Source organism: Trichosurus vulpecula, chromosome 7, assembly GCF_011100635.1.
Source record: "Trichosurus vulpecula isolate mTriVul1 chromosome 7, mTriVul1.pri, whole genome shotgun sequence".
In the NCBI taxonomy this organism is placed as follows: Eukaryota; Metazoa; Chordata; class Mammalia; order Diprotodontia; family Phalangeridae; genus Trichosurus; species Trichosurus vulpecula.
The window spans coordinates 256,683,115-256,698,311 of NC_050579.1; the positions used below are offsets into that span (position 1 = coordinate 256,683,115).

General features: G+C 37.8%; 1 pseudogene; it reads right to left on the minus strand.

Moving 5' to 3' along the window:
• Positions 1-1,385: 1,385 nt before the first annotated feature.
• On the minus strand, positions 1,386-2,346 carry LOC118857912 (annotated as a pseudogene).
• Between the last annotated feature and the right edge of the window lie 12,851 nt (positions 2,347-15,197).

A 15,197-nucleotide genomic window follows, 5' to 3' on the forward strand; every position in this document is an offset into this window, starting at 1 on the left:
AGTTCCAAAGTCTTTCCCTTCTTCTCTTTTGACACTGCCCACCCACCACCACTCCCCCAGTCATGTAAGAGGCAAGCAATTCAATATAGGCTATACATGTGTACTCATGCAAAACATATCCATAAGTCATGTTGTGAAAGAAAACATAGAGAAAAAAAACTCAAGAAAAATAAAGACAATAAAAAAGTTTTCAGACACTACCAGTTCTTTCTCTGGGGATGGATAGCATTTTTCATCATTAGTCCTTCAGAGTAGTCTTGGATCATCATATTAATACAATACTTTGTGTTGTTGTTCACTCATTTCAGTTGTGACTGACTCTTCATAACCCCATTTGCAGTTTTCTTGGCAAAGATACTGGAGCGGTTTACCATTTCTTTCTCCAGATCGTTTTACAGATAAGGAAACTGGCAAACAGAATGAAGTGACTTTCCCAGGGTCACACAGCTTGTAAGTGTCTGAGGTCCAAGTTTAACTTAGGTCTTACTGAATTTAAGCCTAGCACTCTATCCATTATGCCACAAAACTGCCTTAATACAATAGTTAGCTAAGCTTTTTGCATCCATGACAAATGTTACAATTTTTCTCCAGAAATCAGGATATGGGAAGACAGTCTATTGTTTTAGCTTGCGGTTTCTCTGACCAGCCTCACCTTCACCTCATACCCTTATTATCAATTTCCCCCCCTCCTCTCACAGCCCCGAAGTGAGAAGCTTGTTTTTTTTAACTTAAGTTGTGTTTCACATAGCCTCTTATAAATCAAATGAATCACAACGTTGTCAGATATAATTTACTTTTTTTTAATTTATTTTTTTTTCCTTTTTGGAGGGGGGAAGGCAGGGCAATTGGGGTTAAGTGACTTGCCCAAGGTCACACAGCTAGGAAGTGTGTCAAGTGTCTGAGGCTGGATTTGAACTCAGGTCCTCCTGACTTCAGGGCTGGTGCTCTACTCACTGCACCACCTAGCTGCCCTATAATTTACTTTTTAGTTCCCTAATCTAATATTGTACATTTGTTATTTATCATTGCTACTTATCCTAAAGATTGTTTTATTTAAATAAATATTAGATTGTTTTCTGCCAGGGTCTGGGAGCATCCAACCTAGGCATTCAAAGTATCTTTTTGTTCGAGGGAACCTAGTTAACAAGGTGTGGGTAGAGAAGACAAATCCTTATATTCTGACTTAAATGTCAAAGAATTTTTACACTAAACCAGGAAAATATTAACCCAAAAGGTTTAAAAAACTGTCAAAGAGAGGAAATTAATTTGGAAGGAGAGGAGAGAGAGAGAGAGATGACTGTTTACCACAAGATAACCTGAATAAAATGAACCAATAATAAATAAAATAATATAGAGTGTTTTTAGAATTTGGAGACCATATTCTACTACTGAAAATTAGCTAAAACTCGCTTTGACCATAACATTTTCTTCAAAGCTACTGTGACATCTTTATTCCTGACACTGTAGATGAGAGGGTTTATGACAGGTATTAGGACAGTGTAGAAGACAGATACCATCATATCCTTTTCAGGAGTATGATAATAAGCAGGAAGCAGGTAGTTGTAGACAGCAGCTCCATAAAAGAGAATAACAACAGTTATGTGAGAGGAACATGTGACAAATGCTTTCCTATGACCAGTAGCTGAATTCATCTTACTGACTGTGAGGAGAATAAGGGAGTAAGAGTTTAAAATAACTATGACAGGGTTGAGGAGCATAAGGACACAGCACAGGTACATGGCAGTCTTATAGAGCGATGTGTCTGAGCAGGAGAGTTTCAACAAGGCAAGGACCTCACAGAAGAAGTGCTGGATCTCTCAGGATTTGCAAAAGGGGAAGTTCATGGTGATAGGAGTGAGCACAAAACCATCAATGGAGCCTAAGAACCAACAGACAATTGCAAAGAGTATGCAAACTCTATGGTTCATGACGATGGGATAGCGGAGAGGGTGACAAATGGCCATATACCTGTCATAAGACATGACGGCCAAAATGAAGAACTCTGCTCCCACAAGTGTTAGATAGAGGAACATCTGTATTCCACAGCTTGGGGCTGAGATATTATGAATCCCAATCACCTGATCCAACAGCATCTTGGGCACAGTGACAGAGATATACATCATGTCCATGAGGGAAAGCTGACTGATGAAGAAGTACATGGGAGTGTGGAGGTGAAGATTTCTTTGAAACAAAAGAACCAAAGTGGCATTCCCGGTCAGAGTTACTACGAAAATAATGAATATCAGTGAGTAGAAGAGAGTAGGGTATTTGCTTTGGCTAAAGAGCCCCAACAGGATTAAATCAGTCCCAAAAGTTTGGATTTTCCAACCACATTGTTTGCTTCATGTCATCTCACCTAGGGAAGATTAAAAACAACCAAAACAAAAAAGGATTTTATATTCTATCCTTTATATATAAATGATAAATCATGTATTAATGAAGGAAAGAGATATGCTATAGATTATTCTAACAGGAGTGGAGATGTATTTTTACTAAGAAGAGATTCTCATCAATCTATGATACAGATATTCTAACCTGAGCTTAAAGATTAATCTATTTGGATAGAAAATTATCATCTTTAGTCATTTTCAAACCCTGAGGTCCTGGCAGATTATTTTCATAGAAAAGTGTTCAAGATGAGCTCTGTACCTTGAGATAAACATCACAGAAAACATTATAGAAACACCCATTTTCCTTTTATTTCTGTCACGTGAACATCTCAAATACAATATGCCCAAAATGGATCTCGTTATCCTTCCCTTTTCAAAACTTCCCTATTAGTGTCACGGACATTATCATACTTTCAGTCACTCAGTCTCACAACCTCACTGTGGTCCTGAACTCTTCACTCTTTATAAAACATTATGAGATACAAATATTTTTTTTGATCATCACAACAACCTTAGGAAGCTGGTACCGTTATTATCTCTATTTTGTAGTTGAGGAAACTGAAGCAGAAGGTTGTTAAGGAACTTGCCCAGAGACATACATCGAATAAGTGTCTGAGGTTACATTTGAACATAGGTCTTCCTGGCTCCAGGTCAAGCACTCTATTACTACACCACTCAGGATGTAGATACTTCTATTTCTCTTAGCCCAATTCATGGGACTCTGTTTCACTCTCTAGGCAATTTTGGCTTTTTCGAGGAAGGTACATTTTTTCATAATACACCATGTGCCAAGAATGTACTCTTCTCTATTGGACATAGTATTTCATGTCAGAAGGGATCTTTAAAATCACCCAGTTTAACCACTTTATTTTTAAAAGTATGAAATAATACAAGAGAATGTTGCTAATTTGCCGATACAGTTACTTAGCCAGTAAGACAAAGCTATAATTCAAATAACAGATTCTCTGGACTCTATGGTTTATTATTTTCCCCCACTGTACCATAGTTCCTTCCTATAAAAATTATTTGGTTCCTCTGAACTCTAGCTACAGTTTAAAATATTCTATTCATCTTTTCCTGATCTCGCTAATTGAAGGGGATCTTTTTCTTTCCAGGGTACTGTTACTTCTTTGCGTCTGATGTGTTTATCATATTTTGCTTTCTGTCATAGTTATTTCTGTCCTATCTTCTCTATTTGGTTTTAAGATTCTTAGACCCATTTCCTCTTTGCTGAGCACCAGCACTTAGGGAATTAAAGCAGATAAGTTTTAATTGAATAGAATTGTAATGGATCAAATTGAATTGAGACCATTTTTGTCTCATATTGAACTGTTTAAATTGATTGATGTTACAACTGTAAAGGTTCTCACAAGAAAAAGTGAACATAACTCTCTGCTTGTTTTGATCAACCCTGTGAGAATTACGAAATAAAATAAATAGTACAGAAAATTGGGGAGCGCTGGCCTGGAGTCAGGAGGACCTGAATTCAAATCTAGGCTCACTTACTAGCTATGTGACTCCAGGCATGTCACTTAATCCTGATTGCCTCTCAAAAATAAATAATAAAAAAGTCTCTAAATTCCCTTAGTTTCAAAGTGAGGTAATTTGTATGTTGAAATCATTTATTTCACAGAAGATTTCTAGTTTGCTACTTCAGAATATAATTCTATAGGCATAAAATTATGCTTTAATTCAGGCTAATGAATATATAAATTATGAAATAGGTTCAAGGTAGAAGAAGGACTTGTGCCCACAAAAACATTCATATATTCACAGAAATTCATGTATCTTTGAATGAATATGTAAAAATGTATTTGTCTAGATTGGACAACAATAACAACAGACTCTAAGGGTAAATTCTGAGCTCCATTGAAAGCATAGCAAGACTGTATGGTTTGGAATTTTTTAGAGTTTAATTTATTTTATTCTGAACTTAATAAGTAAAACAGTATTTTAATAACATGGAAAAGAAAAAAAGATAACTGTACATGAAAATGCAAATCTAGGGTATACAACTTGCTGTTCCTTTTAAATATATGATAAAAGGAATCATGTAACTTTAAAAATATATGTATATTTGTCTATGATATTTTTACCAATGTGCCTACTTACTTCTCATGTTGTCTTATTTTATGTATGAATTTCTTCATCTGTAAAAATAAAGCTTGACTTATATCAACTTTCAGAACTCTTTTGGTGCTGACATCCTACAATTCTATGTCTCTACTATTAAATTTCCTCAGAACTTGGAAAAATATTGCCAATGCTGGGTGATTTCTTCATAGCATTTCTTCCTCCTTGAATGAGCATCTATCTTCCTCTTTGCCCACTCGAATCCTAGCCTAGACATTTTTGTTTAAAATAGGTCATGGTATTTGATCTTTTCTACATTCAGATGCATGAGACAATTAAGCTTTGTGCTACTTACCTCCAATTCCTTCAATGAAAAAACAATAGCCCAATATTGATATTCTGTAATGAAAACAGGAGATATTCACAGCTATTCCCAAAGGCCAAACTTTTGATATTCTCCTCCACTCCAAATGCAGAGAACACTTGAAACAAACTCTCAGGAAAATGACCAAAGTGGTCTGTAGAAATTAAGGATACATTTGGAACGTGTGCTATGTTCTTTATCAATGTGAAAACTAGGATTAAACAGAATCAAAGTAATTTTTAAGAGAAATAAGACTGATACTAGAAGAATCAATAAGATAACAGCTGCATATCTATTTTTATCTAGTTGGAGATAAATCTGAAAGGTTAGTGTAAAAACCAACACCAGAGCTGCTGTTGAGAAGCAGCATGTTTCATTGAAGTCATTAGATGGACCTCTCCTGTCCCAGCTCCATCTAAGTGTCTAGCTAAACGTTACTGTAAGGGTGATGCATCAAGAAGCTGGCCCTGAGTGAAGGGGAGGGAAGAAGAGATGTGAGTGTGAAGTGAATCCGAAGAGTAAGGTCAGAACATTGCATCACCTACTTTTTCCACATTAATTAAGGGAAAATTCTGGAACCCACTTTGAATTAAAAGAATGCTGTCTTGGGAACAAGAGTTTTTGATAGGAGGTCATAGCTCTGAGTCTACCTGCCTGTCTGGAGAAAGGCCCTTGTCTTCTTGGAAACTTGGTGTCTGGTTATCTCAAAAATGAAAGATTGAACAAGATGTCCTTTCCCACTCTAAAATTTTGTTTTCTGTATCTAGTAGGACATTTCTGAGAATTTGAAAAATCATGCATTTGAGGCAATGCCAGTAATTAAGTTACTTTTTAAAAATGTTTTTACTGGTTCATTTTTCCTTTAAAAAAACAAACTTTTCAACAAAAACCAAATTAACAAAATGCTTGACAAAGTATATCACCTGAAAACAACAAAAAAATTCCATCTCTACTTTGCTTGAAAATTCTTTTTTTTTTTTGAGGAAAACTCCATTTATTTCTATGTTCTCCAGTGTTTTTTTTATTTAAATTTATTTATTTAACATATTTAGTTTTCAGCATTGATTTTCACAAGAGTTTGAATTACAAATTTTCTCCCCATTTCTACCCTCCCCCCCACTCCAAGATGGCATATATTCTGGTTGCCCTGTTCCCCAGTCAACCCTCCCCTCTATCACTCCACTCCCCTCCCATCCCCTTTTCCCTTCCTTTCTTGTAGGGCAAGATAAATTTCTATGCCCCATTGCCTGTGTATCTTATTTTCTAGTTGCATGCAAAAACTTTTTTTTTGGTTTTTGAGCATCTGTTTTCAAAACTTTGAGTTCCAAATTCTCTCCCCTCTTCCCTTCCCACCCACCATCCCTAAGAAGTCAAGCAATTCAACATAGGCCACATGTGTATCATTATGTATAACCCTTCCACAATACTCATGTTGGGAAAGACTAACTATATTTTGCTCCTTCCCAACCCATTCCCCTTTATTGAACTTTCTGCCTTGACCCTGTCCCCTTTCCAAAGTGTTTGTTTTTGATTACTTCCACCCCCATCTGCCCTCCCCTCCATCATCCCCCCCTTTTATTTTTTTTTATCTTCCTCCCTCTTCTTTCCTGTGGGGTAAGATACCCAATTGGGTATGTATGGTATTCCCTCCTCAGGCCAAATCTGATGACAGCAAGATTCACTCATTCCCCCCTCACCTGCCCTCTCCCCTCCTCCCACAGAACTGCTTCCTCTTGCCACCTTTATGCGAGATAATCCACCCCATTCTATCTCTCCCTATCTCCCTCTCTCAATATATTCTTCTCTCATCCCTTAATTTGATTTTATTTCTTTTAGATATATTCCCTTCATCTTCAACTCACCCTGTGTCTGCTCTCTCTCTCTCTTTTATATGTATATATATATATGTATATACACACACACACACACACATATATACATATATATACATATATATGCACACACAGATATATACATAGATACACATTCTCTTATATATATACATAAACATATATATACATATATGCATATTCTCTTCAGCTACCCTAATACTGAGGTCTCATGAATCATACATGTCATCTTTCCATGTAGGAATGTAAACAAAACAGTTCAACTTTAGTAAGTCCCTTGCAATTTCTGTTTCTTGATTACCTTTTCATGCTTCTCTTGATTCTTGTGTTTGAAAGTCAAATTTTCTATTCAGTTCTGGTCTTTTCACTGAGAAAGCTTGAAAGTGCTCTATTTTATTGAAAATCCATATTTTGCCTTGGAGCATGATACTCAGTTTTGCTGGGTAGGTGATTCTAGGTTTTAATCCTAGCTCCATTGACCTCCGGAATATCATATTCCAAGCCCTTCGGTCTCTTGATGTAGAACCTGCCAGATCTTGGGCTATTCTGATTATGTTTCCACAATACTCAAATTGTTTCTTTCTGGCTGCTTGCAGTATTTTCTCCTTGATCTGAGAGCTCTGGAATGTGGCGACAATATTCCTAGGAGATTTCTTTTTGGGATCTATTTGAGGAGGTGATCGATGGATTCTTTCAATTTCTATTTTGCCCTGTGGCTCTAGAGTATCAGGGCAGTTCTCCTCGATAACTTCTTGAAAGATGGTATCTAGGCTCTTTTTTTGATCATGGCTTTCAGGTAGTCCAATAATTTTTAAATGATCTCTTCTGGATCTATTTTCCAGGTCAGTGGTTTTTCCAATGAGATATTTCATATTGTCTTCCATTTTTTCATTCCTTTGGTTCTGTTTTATAATATCTTGATTTCTCATAAAGTCACTAGCTTCCACTTGATCCAATCTAATTTTTAAAGTAGTATTTTCTTCAGTGGTCTTTTGGACCCCCTTTTCCATTTGGCTAATTCTGCCTTTCAAGGCATTCTTCTCCTCATTAGCTTTTTGGAGCTCTTTTGCCATTTGAGTTAGTCTATTTTTAAGGTGTTTTCTTCAGTGTATTTTTCAGTATTTTTTTGGGTCTCCTTTAGCAAGTCATTGACTTGTTTTTCATGGTTTTCTCACATCCTTCTCATTTCTCTTCCCAATTTTTCCTCTATTTCTCTAACTTGCTTTTCCAAATCCTTTTTGAGCTCTTCCATGGCCTGGGACCAGTTCATGTTTTTCTTGGAGGTTTCTGTTGTAGGCTCTTTGATTTTGTTAACTTCTTCTGTTTGTATGTTTTGGTCTTCTTTGTCACCAAAGAAAGAATGCAAAGTCTGGGACTGAATCTGGGTGCGTTTTCACTGCCTGGCCGTATTCCCAACCAACTAACTTGACCCTTGAGTTTTTCAGTGGGGTATGACTGCTTGTAGTCTAGAAAGTTCTATGTTCCACGTTTAGGGGGGAGGTGCCAGCTCTGCCACACCAGCACTACTCTGTTGTGAGTCCCTGGCCTCACAACCAAATCGTGGGGGTCTGTTGTTAGCCCCCCACACCCAGGCTTTTGCCTAGCAAAGGGCCTGATCTCGTGGACAACGTATGGGCGGTAGCCAAAAGATGGTGAATGACTCCGTTTATTATTTCAGCAAGCAGCATTTTTATATCTTTGGTGACGTAGGTACATTCTTTGGTTATGTGGGTGAAAGAACAGGTAAAATCAAGGCACCTGAGTACTAAGACTGCCCCAAATGCACCTACTCTCCTCCCCTTCTCTTCCCCCGCTAACCCGAAGCACCCTGCAGTCAGGCAGTCCAGGCAAAGAACCGGAAGTTCCATGTGCTCTGGCAAGCCCAGACAGAGAGCCAGAAGCTCCATGTGCTCAAGCAGGTCCAGGCAAAGACCTGGAATTGCTAGGGAGGCAACAAAGGTGAGACCCCTCCTCCTGGCTCCACCCATTCTCAGAGCCCTGAGTTTATCTCAGCAGGCCCTGGGTGTGGAGGTCTGAGGAGGGCAGGGCTCAGCTCTGGCTTGGCTCCAACTTGGCCGGTAACACCACTCCTTCCCCAAGAACCCCCAACCCGGACTGGGCTTAGATCTTCACTCCTGCTCTGATCTGCCACTTAATTCCTCCCACCAGGTGGGCCTGGGGTCAGAAGCAACAGCAGCTGTAGCTGCCCCACCTCCGCTGCCCCCGGGGCTGGTAGCCGAACTGTGAACTCCTTCCACTCCTGCAGCTTTTCCCACTAACCTTCTCCACTGTCTTTGGTGTTTGTGGGTTGAGAAGTCTGGTAACTGCTGCAGCTTGCTGATTCGGGGCGCTACGGCCCGCTGCGCCCAGTTCCTGGTCTGGTTGGTTCATGCTGCTCACACTGGGCTCTGCTCTGCTCCCAGCTCCCTGCACCCAGCTCCCAGCTCCCAGCTCCATGTGGGATAGACCTCACCCAGAGACCATCCAGGCTGTCCTGGGCTGGAGCCCTGCTTCCTCTGTTCTTTTGTGCGTCATGCTTGTGACGGCAGAATTGGTTCAGAGCCATTTTTTGTAGGTTTTTGGAGGGATTCGGCAGGGAGCTCACGCTAGTCCCTGCTTTCCAGCCGCCATCTTCGAAAATTCTTAATAAGGGGACAATCCTAAGGCATCCAATTTCATCTGTGGATAACTCTAATTTTTAAGAAACTTCTTATTTATATCAAGTTTAAATTTACTTCTTTGAAATTTCCACCTAGGTCCAAAGTAAGGAATTCTCATCCCTTTTCAATATGACAGCCCTTCAAATGCTTGAAGACAGTTATAATGTGTTTCTTCCAACCCCATCTCCCTTCTCTTCTCAAGACAAAATATTCCCTGTTCTCCAACCAGTCTTGAAATACCATAAACGTAAAGCTATTTACAATTCTGGTTATCTTCTCTGGATATTCTCCAGCTTATTTAAAAGTGGCACTCAAAATCAAAGACATTGCAGCAGAGGAGTTCTTTCCAAAACAGAATAAAGAGAAATATCACTCCCTTGTTCACAAAAATTATTTATATCTTACATAGCCTAAATAGCATTAAGTTTGGGCCTGTCACATCCTTTTTTTTACTCATGTAACACATGCAAAACACTCAAATATTTTACAAACCACTGGCTAATTATGTATTGCCTATTTTGTACTCTCAAAATTAATTTTTGAACACATTTACATTCATCCTTACTGAATTTCAATTTTCTTTTTGTTTGGCCCAGGATATTTTTGTCAGGATATTTTTGAATTTTGACTGTCATTCATTTTACTAGATTTCCTTCCCAGATTTCTATATGCAAATTTAATAAGCCTATCTTCTATTCCTTTATCCAAATCATTGAGCTAAAAATATTTACAGCACAGATCCCTACCACTTCACACTGGAAAGTTATTAACAAGATGAAATTGAATTTCGCTGATGATTACTCTTTAGATCCAGCCATTCAATCAGTTAAGAATCCATCCAATTGTACTACAATTAGTCTAATTTCTCTTCATATTTTCCAGACAAATGAAAATCTTGGAAGCTCCAATTGGAAGGCTTCCAGTATTTTTTCATTGCAAATAATTTGAGTGTTTCATTCCTGATCTTCTCCCCAGTATGTTAAAAGGGAATTCTTTTTGTGTAGGTGTAATGGTAAGCAAATGTGACTTTTTACTTTTTTTTTCTTTTGGAGTACCTGTCAGCACTAAGGCAATGAAGTGCCTTTGATTGAGCCTTGCCTTTGGTTCAGTAGAGACTCTTTGATTGAATCAAGTGTCCTTGATGACCTGCTTAAGTCATAAGAAAACCTAAGTCACATGAGTTTGAGTCACATAGTTGTGATGACCTCTTGTAGGCTGACCCTGAAGAAGTTTATATATACTCTGAGGTTAATATTTTGCTTTGGAGCTCACTCATTGGAAGAGTGTTTGTGTGATTTGGTCAGACAAGACCCTGGTTAGCTATTAAGGAGCCCCCCACCGGCTTTGAAAACCCAGATGTTGTTGCTTCTTTCTCTGGTAATTACAAATGTATTACTAGCTAGAAGCCAGCTAGAAGCCCTGTCTGATGATTTGTGCTATTTTCTCTGTTATATAATTTCTGCTTGTGATTTCTGTTTGTGTTCTCTGAAGTTCAGGGTGCTAACTTTTTATCCTGAACTAAGTGAATGATATATGTATGTTTAATAAAAGTGAGAATTTAAACCCTTTAAAGTTGCTTTACTTCAGAAAATTAGATCAAAGAACCTGTGCTAGCAGCCCTCCTGTGTGCTGGTGTTGTTGGTCTTACACCTCCACAGCAGTTGCTAGCAGCACTGATGTTACAGTAGGCTTTGGACCAAATGATTGTTAAGGTCCCTTACAACTCTACTAAAAATTCTTTGGTTCTATTACTTTTTAATCATATTATTTTATAATCATGTCTTATTATAATTCTATGCTTTATATTGATTACTCATGTAAATGTTTATTGTCCTATATGAAAGTTCTTTTCTATGAAATAATCAGATTGATTTTATAACATCTTTAAATTGATCCTATTTACAGTTAATTGATTTTGTCCTGTAATTGCCCAAGTCATGATTCTTTGTCTCTCAGCTTAGTTCAGAAATTCAGCTGGCTCATATTGAGTTAAATTTAGAAATCCAGTTCTCCTGCTAATCTCTGTTCTCTTTTTGCCTCAAGGAAATCAGTCATCCTTGAGGGATATTAGTAGATAACAGAAAGTCTGGTCTAGTATGGACCAGTATGGAATTCCAGTATGGAATTATCTTTCAAGGATGTCTGGTTTATTATCCAAAGAATCTGGTCCACTATCTTTAACTTTGTCTTTGGTTCAGTCAAGACTCTTTGATTGAATCTGGTGGAATCAGACAATGGAATATTTCTTAGTCACCTGAGAGAAGGAGGGAGTTCCTGCTATCCCCTCTTTCCCAATTTCTGAGCAATCATATTGTCCCCAGTGCCTCAGCCCTGTAACCAATCATATTGATTTCACCATTCATGTTGCCAAGCTCTTTTTATCAACCATCATTTGCTCCCTACATACAAAGTCCTATTCCTTGTTCTATACTCCCCAAAACTACAAAAGAGAGCTATCTCCCTCATTTCAGGTCTTTGCCTAGGAAGCTTTGATAATAAATTGATCATGCTTGGAACATTGTGTCTCAGTTGTAACATCAGAGGTAACATCTGTATCTACTGATAAAATCAATTATATGTGTTTTATATATACACATATACAAATTTAAGTATAATTCTTAATATCGGATCATTCTTGTGTGCCTTCAATAAATTCAGCTTGATCACAGTATTTAGGATTTTTTGTTTTGTTTTTGCTGCAGTCTTTTGCTAGGACTATTTTTAAAAATGTTAATCAATATTCATTTATGATATTTTGCCCTTTTCCTTTAACCCCTTTTGTTCTTATTTCCCTGTTGGAAAAGAAATATTTCTGAACCCAAATGTGTATTAACACAGATGTGTATTCTATCCTCCTTTGACCAGTTCAGATGAGACTGTCACTCAAGTGTCACCCACAACCTCACACTTTCCCCTTCTTGTTGTGTAGTCTTCTACTTGTACATTTATGGGAGATAATTTTCCCTATTATTCCTCTCCTGCCCACATGGTTTAGTAGTGTGTTCTTCTTCCCCATCCTTTTCATTCTTCTTCTGAGATTACCAAAACAGAGATTTTCTCTATCTAATTAAACTTCCTCTATGACCCCTGATGATGATGGAGTTCTGGGAGATTATACAAATCCCCCTTTTACAGAACAATAAGAACAATTTAACCTCTTTTAGTCCCTTTTGATTGCTTGCTCATACTTACCTTTTCATGCTTCTCTTAACTTTGTGTTTTTATAGTCTTGTCTTATGGATTAAGGAAGAAAATATTTGTGAAGTGTTTAGCTCCATGCCTAGCACATATTAAATATCTGTTGTCTTTCCCCCGTTAAAGGTATTTCATTAACATGAAAAATAAAAAGGTCTGTTGCTTTTATAATTGACTAGACTATCTAAGGCTTTAACAAAATCTTCCTAGTCACACAGTTTCTGGTGGTCACTAACTAAATCTGTAACTCTAGTTGAGTTACTTCACCTAGGAATCATTTTAGGCAACACCCTAGCATTTGTCTTCTAAGTTACAGAAGGGTTGCAAGCAGCTTTGGTGGAAGAGTTTGCTAGACTTTCAAAATAGAAGTTATTTAATATATGACTGTTATATTTTTAATATTAATATTCCTAGTACAAGACCACAATGGTAATAGTGAATATTTTTAATGTATTATTATACATTTTGCAAATATTTTACTCAATGTTGTAACAAAAATAAATATTACTTAAGATAATCAATAGTTTTCTTTTTCTACTTTATCTCTCAGGTTTATATATTAGGATAAAAGATGTCAAGAAAAAGTTTGTTATTACTGTATTTTTACATTTTTGTAAATGGTTTATATAGCATGAGAACTAACTGTTCTCTGAAAGCTTTATAGAATTAATTTGTCAATCAGTCTAATCCATCAACTCCTGAGATTTCTGTGCATGTGAGTGTGTGTGTGTGTCTGTGTGTGTGTGTCTGTGTGTCTGTTTGACTGTGTGCATGTGCTTGCTTTGAGAGTTTCTCAGCTTTTCTTTCTGAGACTGAGTTTTTGGTAGCTGTTATCTACCAACATCTGAGATACTCTCCTTCCTTCTTCAGTGTGTTCAGTGCTTGGCTTATAGTCTCTCTCTCCTCCACAAGGTCTGATTTCATATTAAGGGATAAAGTGTTCATGTTCGTGCACCCTCAAACACCATCATTTCTTTGAATTTACTAATTGACCATGATTTACTCCTCCATGACACCTCAACTATGCTTAGAATGATTATACCCTTGACCTTACCATCACCAAAAAGTGTTACACTTCCATGTTCGTAAACTCAGAAATTCCTTTAGTTAATCATACTTTGTTTTCACTCCACCTATCCCTCCGCTTATAACACCCAATCTTATCCTACATTCTCAATGTGACATGCCAATCCCTCCATCCAACCACCAATTCTTTCCCAGTCCATCACCCATGGGCTGGTTTTACTCTCCTCCCTATGTGATCTTGACTCGTTGGTGAACCAGTTCAATTTTATACTGTCCTCTAATATCTCTTTGCCTGTTATCCTACCAACAATCTTGGCTTGCCAAGTCTAATGATTGAAATACACCCACCTCAAACAACCATTGTTTACACTCCTATTCATGTAATTACTGAACAAACCTGGAGAAAATAATTAAACTGTGATGTGGGACCACTACAAAAGTATGTTGCATAATATCAATTATGCCCTGATTACTACAAGGCAATCTTTTTTCATCTCCATAAAAAAATTCTTTATCCCACCCATCACGGCAATTCTTCCCATCTTTTGATCCTTTTCCAAACCTCTCATGTCTCTCATATGCATATCCTCTCAGCCAAATTGTTGGCCTCATATTTTGCTGAAAAACATGAGGTCATTCACTTTTCTACCCTCCTCATCTCACACAACTCACATAGCTTGAATCTCCTTCTTCAACCCTGTCTCACATGAAGACATGGTCCTTCTCCTTGCCATGGCAAACCTTTCTACATGCATGTAATCCTATTCCTTCCTGTCTTCTCCAACAGATTGTCCACTCTATCATTCATACTCTCTCACTTATCTTCAATCTCTCTTTGTCTACTGGATGCTTATCTACTACCTACAAACGTTTCCATGTCTCCGCCATTTTCAAAAGACAAGAAAAGAAAAGAAAAAACCTTCACTTGATCCATCTCCAGTATCTATTGTCTTTTATCTCTCTTCCCTTTCTTGGCTAAACTTTCAGAAGGTTGTCTGTAAGTGCTTCCTCCACTTACTTTCTCCTCATTTTCTTCTTAAGTCCCTATGATCTGACTTATACAACAATGAGGTCAGCAAAAGAGCTCTGTAGACCTTCTGCTGATCTCATTGTTGTATGCCTATAAAAACTGGACAGTCTACCAGTGCCATGCCAGGGATCTGAATCACTTCCATTTGAATTGTCTTAGGAAGATTCTGAAGATCACCTGGCAGGATAAGATAATGAACACTGAAATTGTTTCTCAAGTTAAACTGCCAAGCCCTCAAACTCTACTGCAGGGAGTGCAACTCCAGTGGGCTGGACACATTGTTTGATTGCCAAACACACTCTTGCCTAAAAGACTATTTTACCGATAATTTGTGCAAGGAAGGCCCTCACATGGTGGAAAGAAGAAAAAATATAAGCACACTATGAAGGTCACTCTGAAGAATTTTGGAATTGATTTTGTGGCCTGGGAGATGCTTGCCAAGGACTGTCCAGCATGGCATGCCCACATGAAAAAAGTATTGTGCTTTATGAGCAAAGTAGAATCGCAGTAGCTTAAAAGAAATGCAAGATGTGAAAATTTAGAGAATCCACCCCAAATGTTCACATAGTCTATTTATGCCTGACTGAGGGGAGCATTCTGAGCTCATAT